The following is a 6740-nucleotide window of genomic DNA, read 5'->3' as shown; positions in this document are numbered from 1 at the left end:
CCGCCTTCCGGGGGGCCTGTGCACCCCGCCACTGCCGGGGTCCCGGAACCCGGGGACGGCTTTCCCGGGAAAGCGCACGGAGCGCCTCGGTCTGGTGCAACGTCACGCCGGCCTCTGCCGCCGCAGGCTCGCCCCACACTGCGCGCCCCTCCCTCCCCTCTGCCTGAGTGAGCCAGAGCCCCCGCATCAGCGGCTCCTTTAAACCCGTCCTGTCTGAGCGAAGAACTGACGCCCTCCGGCGACCTACGCGCAGAGGCGGGGCCAGGTCCAAGGCTGAGACCAGGGAGCTGTGAGAGCAAAGAAGAGACAGGGAAATCTCTCTGTGCAGCCTCGGAGGCAGCGGATTAAAGCTCCACGGTCCACTTGATGTGCCCTGCGTCTGTGGAGTTCATGAATGGACAGCGAATCATCCCAAATTGAGGAAGTGGACTTTGAGGACAAGATTTAAGACTTTCCCCCCGTTTCCTCTTTTTACAACGAATGATTCCAAATTAAGGAGGTGGACTTAGCAAGATTTCAGACTTCTCGCCCTTTTCCTCTTTTTACAACGAAGTATCCCAAATTGAGGAGGTGGACTTGGAGAGCAAGATTTTTGATTTTTCCCCCTGCTCTCTTTTTGTGAATCTGTATGTGTATTCTTCTGTGTAAGATTCTCTCTGTATAGCTTTGCTTCCACCATATGTCCCAGGGTTCTATCTGTCCGTTTTTTTTTTCAATAATTACTTTTTAATTTTAATAACGCTACTATATTTCATACTTTATTCTATTTTACTTTACCTGCTCTTTCTTTTTTTCCTACCTTTCCTTCCTCCCTCCCTCCCTCCTGTCTTTCCTTCCTCCCTCCCTCCCACCCCTCTTCCTTTCACTTTCTTTTTCTTTCCTTCCTCCCTCCCTCCCTTCTTCCATTCACTCTTCCTTTTTCTTTCATTCCTCCCTCCCTCCCTCCTTTCTTCCTTCCTTCCTTCCTTCCTTTCTTTCCTTCTTCCTTTCTTTCTCTCTCTCTTTCTTTCTTCTACTAATTCTTTCTTTCTACTTTTTCTCCCTTTTATTCTGAGCTGGGAAGATGAAAGGCTCTTGGTGCTGCAGCCAGGAGTCAGTGCTGTGCCTCTGAAGTGGGAGAGCCAACTTCAGGACACGGGTCCACAAGAGACCTCCCAGCTCCACATAATATCAAGCAGCAAAAATCTCCCAGAGATCTCCATCTCAACACCAGCACCCAGCTTCACTCAACGACCAGCAAGCTACAGTGCTGGTCACCCTATGCCAAGCAACTAGCAAGGCAGGAACACAACCCCACCCATTAACAGAGAGGCTGCCTAAAAACATAATAAGGCCACAGGCACCCCAAAACACACCACCAGACGTGGACCTGTCCACCAGAAAGACAAGATCGAGCCTCAACCACCAGAACACAGGCTCTAGTCCCCGCCCCACCAGGAAGCCTACACAACCTCCTGAAACAACCTTAGCCACGGGGGACAGGCACCAAAAACAACAGGAACTACGAATCTGCAGCCGGCAAAAAGGAGACCCCAAACACAGTAACATAAGCAAAATGAGAAGACAGAAAAACACACAGCAGGTAAGGAGCAAGATAAAAACCTACCAGACCTAACAAATGAAGAGGTAATAGGCAGTCTACCTGAAAAAGAATTCAGGATAATGATAGTAAAGATGATCCAAGATTCTATTTCCAAGATCCAAAATCTTGGAAATACAATAGACAAAATGCAAGAAACAGTTAACAAGGACCTAGAAGAACTAAAGATGAATCAAGCATCGATTAAAAACACAATAAATGAAATGAAAAATACTCTAGATGGGATCAATAGCAGAATAACTGAGGCAGAAGAACGGATAAGTGAGGTGGAAGATAAAATAGTGGAAATAACTGCTGCAGAGCAAAATAAAGAAAAAAGAATGAAAAGAACAGAGGACAGTCTCAGAGACCTCTGGGACAACATTAAACGCACCAACATTCAAATTATAGGGGTTCCAGAAGAAGAAGAGAAAAAGAAAGGGACTGAGAAAATATTTGAAGAGATTATAGTTGAAAACTTCCCTAATATGGGAAAGGAAATAGTTAATCAAGTCCAGGAGGCACAGAGAGTCCCATACAGAATAAATCCAAGGAGAAATATGCCAAGGCACATATTAATCAAACTGTCAAAAATTAAACACAAAGAAATGATATTAAAAGCAGCAAGGGAACAAAAAACAAATAACACACAAGGGAATCCCCATCAGGTTAACAGCTGATCTCTCAGCAGAAACTCTACAAGCCAGAAGGGAGTGGCAGGACATAATTAAAGTGATGAAGGTGAGAAAACTGCAACCAAGATTACTCTACCCAGCAAGGATCTCATTCAGATTTGATGGAGAAATTAAAACCTTTACAGACAAGCAAAAGCTGAGAGAGTTCAGCACCACCAAACCAGCTTTATAACAAATGTTAAAGGAACTTCTCTAGGCAAGAAACACAACAGAAGGAATATACCTACAATAACGAACCCAAAGCAATTAAGGAAATGGGAATAGGAACATACATATCAATAATTACCTTAAATGTAAATGGACTAAATGCTCCCACCAAAAGACACAGATTGGCTGAATGGATACAAAAACAAGACCCATATATATGCTGTCTACAAGAGACCCACTTCAGACCTAGAGACACATACAGATTGAAAGTAAGGGGATGGAAAAAGATATTCCATGCAAATGGAAATCAAAAGAAAGCTGGAGTAGCAATTCTTACATCAGACAAAATAGACTTTAAAATAAAGACTATTAGAAGAGACAAAGAAGGACACTACATAATGATAAAGGGATCGATCCAAGAAGAAGATACAACAATTGTAAATATTTATGCACCCAACATAGGAGCACCTCAATACATAAGGCAAATACTAACAGCCATAAAAGGGGAAATCGACAGTAACACAATCATAGTAGGGGACTTTAACACCCCACTTTCACCAATGGACAGATCATCCAAAATGAAAATAAATAAGCAAACACAAGCTTTAAATGATACATTAAACAAGATGGACTTAATTGATATTTATAGGACATTCCATCCAAAACCAACAGAATACACATTTTTCTCAAGTGCTCATGGAACATTCTCCAGGATAGATCATATCTTGGGTCACAAATCAAGCCTTGGTAAATTTAAGAAAATTGAAAGTGTATCAAGTATCTTTTCTGACCACAATGCTATGAGACTAGACATCAATTACAGGAAAAGATCTGTAAAAAATACAAACACATGGAGGCTAAACAATACACTACTCAATAACGAAGTGATCACTGAAGAAATCAAAGAGGAAATTAAAAAATACCTAGAAACAAATGACAATGGAGACACGACGACCCAAAACCTATGGGACGCAGCAAAAGCAGTTCTAAGGGGGAAGTTTATAGCAATACAATCCCACCTTAAGAAACAGGAAACATCTCAAGCAAACAACCTGACCCTGCACCTAAAGCAATTAGAGAAAGAAGAACAAAAAACCCCCAAAGCTAGCAGAAGGAAAGAAATCATAAAGATCAGATCAGAAATAAATGAAAAAGAAATGAAGGAAACGATAGCAAAGATCAATAAAACTAAAAGCTGGTTCTTTGAGAAGATAAACAAAATAGACAAACCATTAGCCAGACTCATCAAGAAAAAAAGGGAGAAGACTCAAATCAATAGAATTAGAAATGAAAAAGGAGAAGTAACGACTGACACTGCAGAAATACAAAAGATCATGAGAGATTACTACAAGCAACTCTATGCCAATAAAATGGACAACCTGGAAGAAATGGACAAATTCTTAGAAATGCACAACCTGCCAAGACTGAATCAGGAAGAAATAGAAAATATGAATAGACCAATCACAAGCACTGAAATTGAAACTGTGATTAAAAATCTTCCAACAAACCAAAGCCCAGGACCAGATGGCTTCACAGGCGAATTCTATCAAACATTTAGAGAAGAGCTAACACCCATCCTTCTCAAACTCTTCCAAACAATTTCAGAGGAAGGAACACTCCCAAACTCATTCTATGAGGCCATCATCACCTTGATACCAAAACCATGCAAGGATGTCACAAAGAAAGAAAACTACAGGCCAATATCACTGATGAACATAGATGCAAAAATCCTCAACAAAATACTAGCAAGCAGAATCCAACAGCACATTAAAAGGATCATACACCATGATCAAGTGGGGTTTATTCCAGGAATGCAAGGATTCTTCAATATATGCAAATCAATCAATGTGATACACCATATTAACAAGTTGAAGGAGAAAAACCATATGATCATCTCAATAGATGCAGAGAAAGCTTTCGACAAAATTCAACACCCATTTATGATAAAAACCCTGCAGAAAGTAGGCATAGAGGGAACTTTCCTCAACATAATAAAGGCCATATATGACAAACCCACAGCCAACATTGTCCTCAATGGTGAAAAACTGAAACCATTTCCACTAAGATCAGGAAGAAGACAAGGCTGCCCACTCTCACCACTCTTATTCAACCTAGTTTTGGAAGTTTTAGCCACAGCAATCAGAGAAGAAAAGGAAATAAAAGGAATCCAAATTGGAAAAGAAGAAGTAAAGCTGTCACTGTTTGCAGATGACATGATACTATACATAGAGAATCCTAAAGATGCTACCAGAAAACTACTAGAGCTAATCAATGAATTTGGTAAAGTAGCAGGATACAAAATTAATGCACAGAAATCTCTGGCATTCCTGTACACTAATGATGAAAAATCTGAAAATGAAATCAAGAAAACACTCCCATTTACCATTGCAACAAAAAGAATAAAATATCTAGGAATAAACCTACCTAAGGAGACAAAAGACCTGTATGCAGAAAATTATAAGACACTGATGAAAGAAATTAAAGATGATACAAATAGATGGAGAGATATACCATGCTCCTGGATTGGAAGAATCAATATTGTGAAAATGACTCTACTACCCAAAGCAATCTACAGATTCAATGCAATCCCTATCAAACTCCCACTGGCATTTTTCACAGAACTAGAACAAAAAATTTCAAAATTTGTTTGGAAAAACAAAAGACCCCGAATAGCCAAAGCAATCTTGAGAACGAAAAACGGAGCTGGAGGAATCAGGCTCCCTGACTTCACACTATACTACAAAGCTACAGTAATCAAGACAGTGTGGTACTGGCACAAAAACAGAAAGATAGATCAATGGAACAGGATAGAAAGCCCAGAGATAAACCCACACACATATGGTCAACTTATCTTTGATAAAGGAGGCAGGGATGTACAGTGGAGAAAGGACAGCCTCTTCAATAAGTGGTGCTGGGTAAACTGGACAGGGACATGTAAAAGTATGAGATTAGATCATTCCCTAACACCATACACAAAAATAAGCTCAAAATGGATTAAAGACCTAAATGTAAGGCCAGAAACTATCAAACTCTTAGAGGAAAACATAGGCAGAACACTCTATGACATACATCACAGCAAGATCCTTTTGGACCCACCTCCTAGAGAAATGGAAATAAAAACAAAGATAAACAAATGGGACCTAATGAAATTTCAAAGCTTTTGCACAGCAAAGGAAACCATAAAGAAGACCAAAAGACAACCCTCAGACTGGGAGAAAATATTTGCAAATGAAGCAACTGACAAAGGATTAATCTCCAAAATTTATAAACAGCTCATGCAGCTCAATAGCAAAAAAACAAACAACCCAATCCAAAAATGGGCAGAAGACTTAAATAGGCATTTCTCCACAGAAGATATACAGACTGCCAACAAACACATGAAAGAATGCTCAACATCATTAATCATTAGAGAAATGCAAATCAAAACTACAATGAGATATCATCTCACACCAGTCAGAATGGCCATCATCAAGAAATCTAGAAACAATAAATGCTGGAGAGGGTGTCGAGAAAAGGGAACACTCTTGCACTGCTGGTGGGAATATGAATTGGTACAGCCACTATGGAGAACAGTATGGAGGTTCCTTAAAAAACTAAAAATAGAACTACCATATGATCCAGCAATCCCACTACTAGGCATATACCCTGAGAAAACCATAATTCAAAAAGAGACATGCACCAAAATGTTCATTGCAGCTCTATTCACAATAGCCCGGAGCTGGAAACAACCTAAGTGTCCATCATCGGATGAATGGGTAAAGAAGATGTGGCACATATATACAATGGAATATTACTCAGCCATAAAAAGAAACGAAACTGAGCTATTTGTAATGAGGTGGATAGACCTAGAGTCTGTCATACAGAGTGAAGTAAGTCAGAAAGAGAAAGACAAATACCGTATGCTAACACATATATATGGAATTTTTTTTAAAAATGTCATGAAGAACCTGGGGTAAAACGGGAATAAGGACACAGACCTACTTGAGAATGGACTTGAGGATATGGGGAGGGGGAGGGGTAAGCTGTGACAAAGCGAAAGAGAGGCATGGACATATATACACTACCAAACGTAAGGTAGATAGATAGCGGGAAGCAGCCGCAGAGCACAGGGAGATCAGCTCGGTGCTTTGTGACCGCCTGGAGGGGTGGGATGGGGAGGGTGGGAGGGAGGGAGATGCATGAGGGAAGGGATGTGGGAACAGATGTATATGTATGACTGATTCACTTTGTTATAAAGCAGAAACTAAAAAAAAAAAAAAAAGATACAAATTAAAATTGTTAGCATTAACTTAAAGTTTATTGCTGGTGCAATGCTCTTG

The sequence above is a fragment of the Hyperoodon ampullatus genome (genome assembly GCF_949752795.1).
Source record: "Hyperoodon ampullatus genome assembly, chromosome: 19".
Taxonomy (NCBI): Eukaryota; Metazoa; Chordata; class Mammalia; order Artiodactyla; family Ziphiidae; genus Hyperoodon; species Hyperoodon ampullatus.
The sequence above is the reverse complement of the archived record's forward strand: the minus strand, read 5'-3'. Positions refer to the sequence as shown.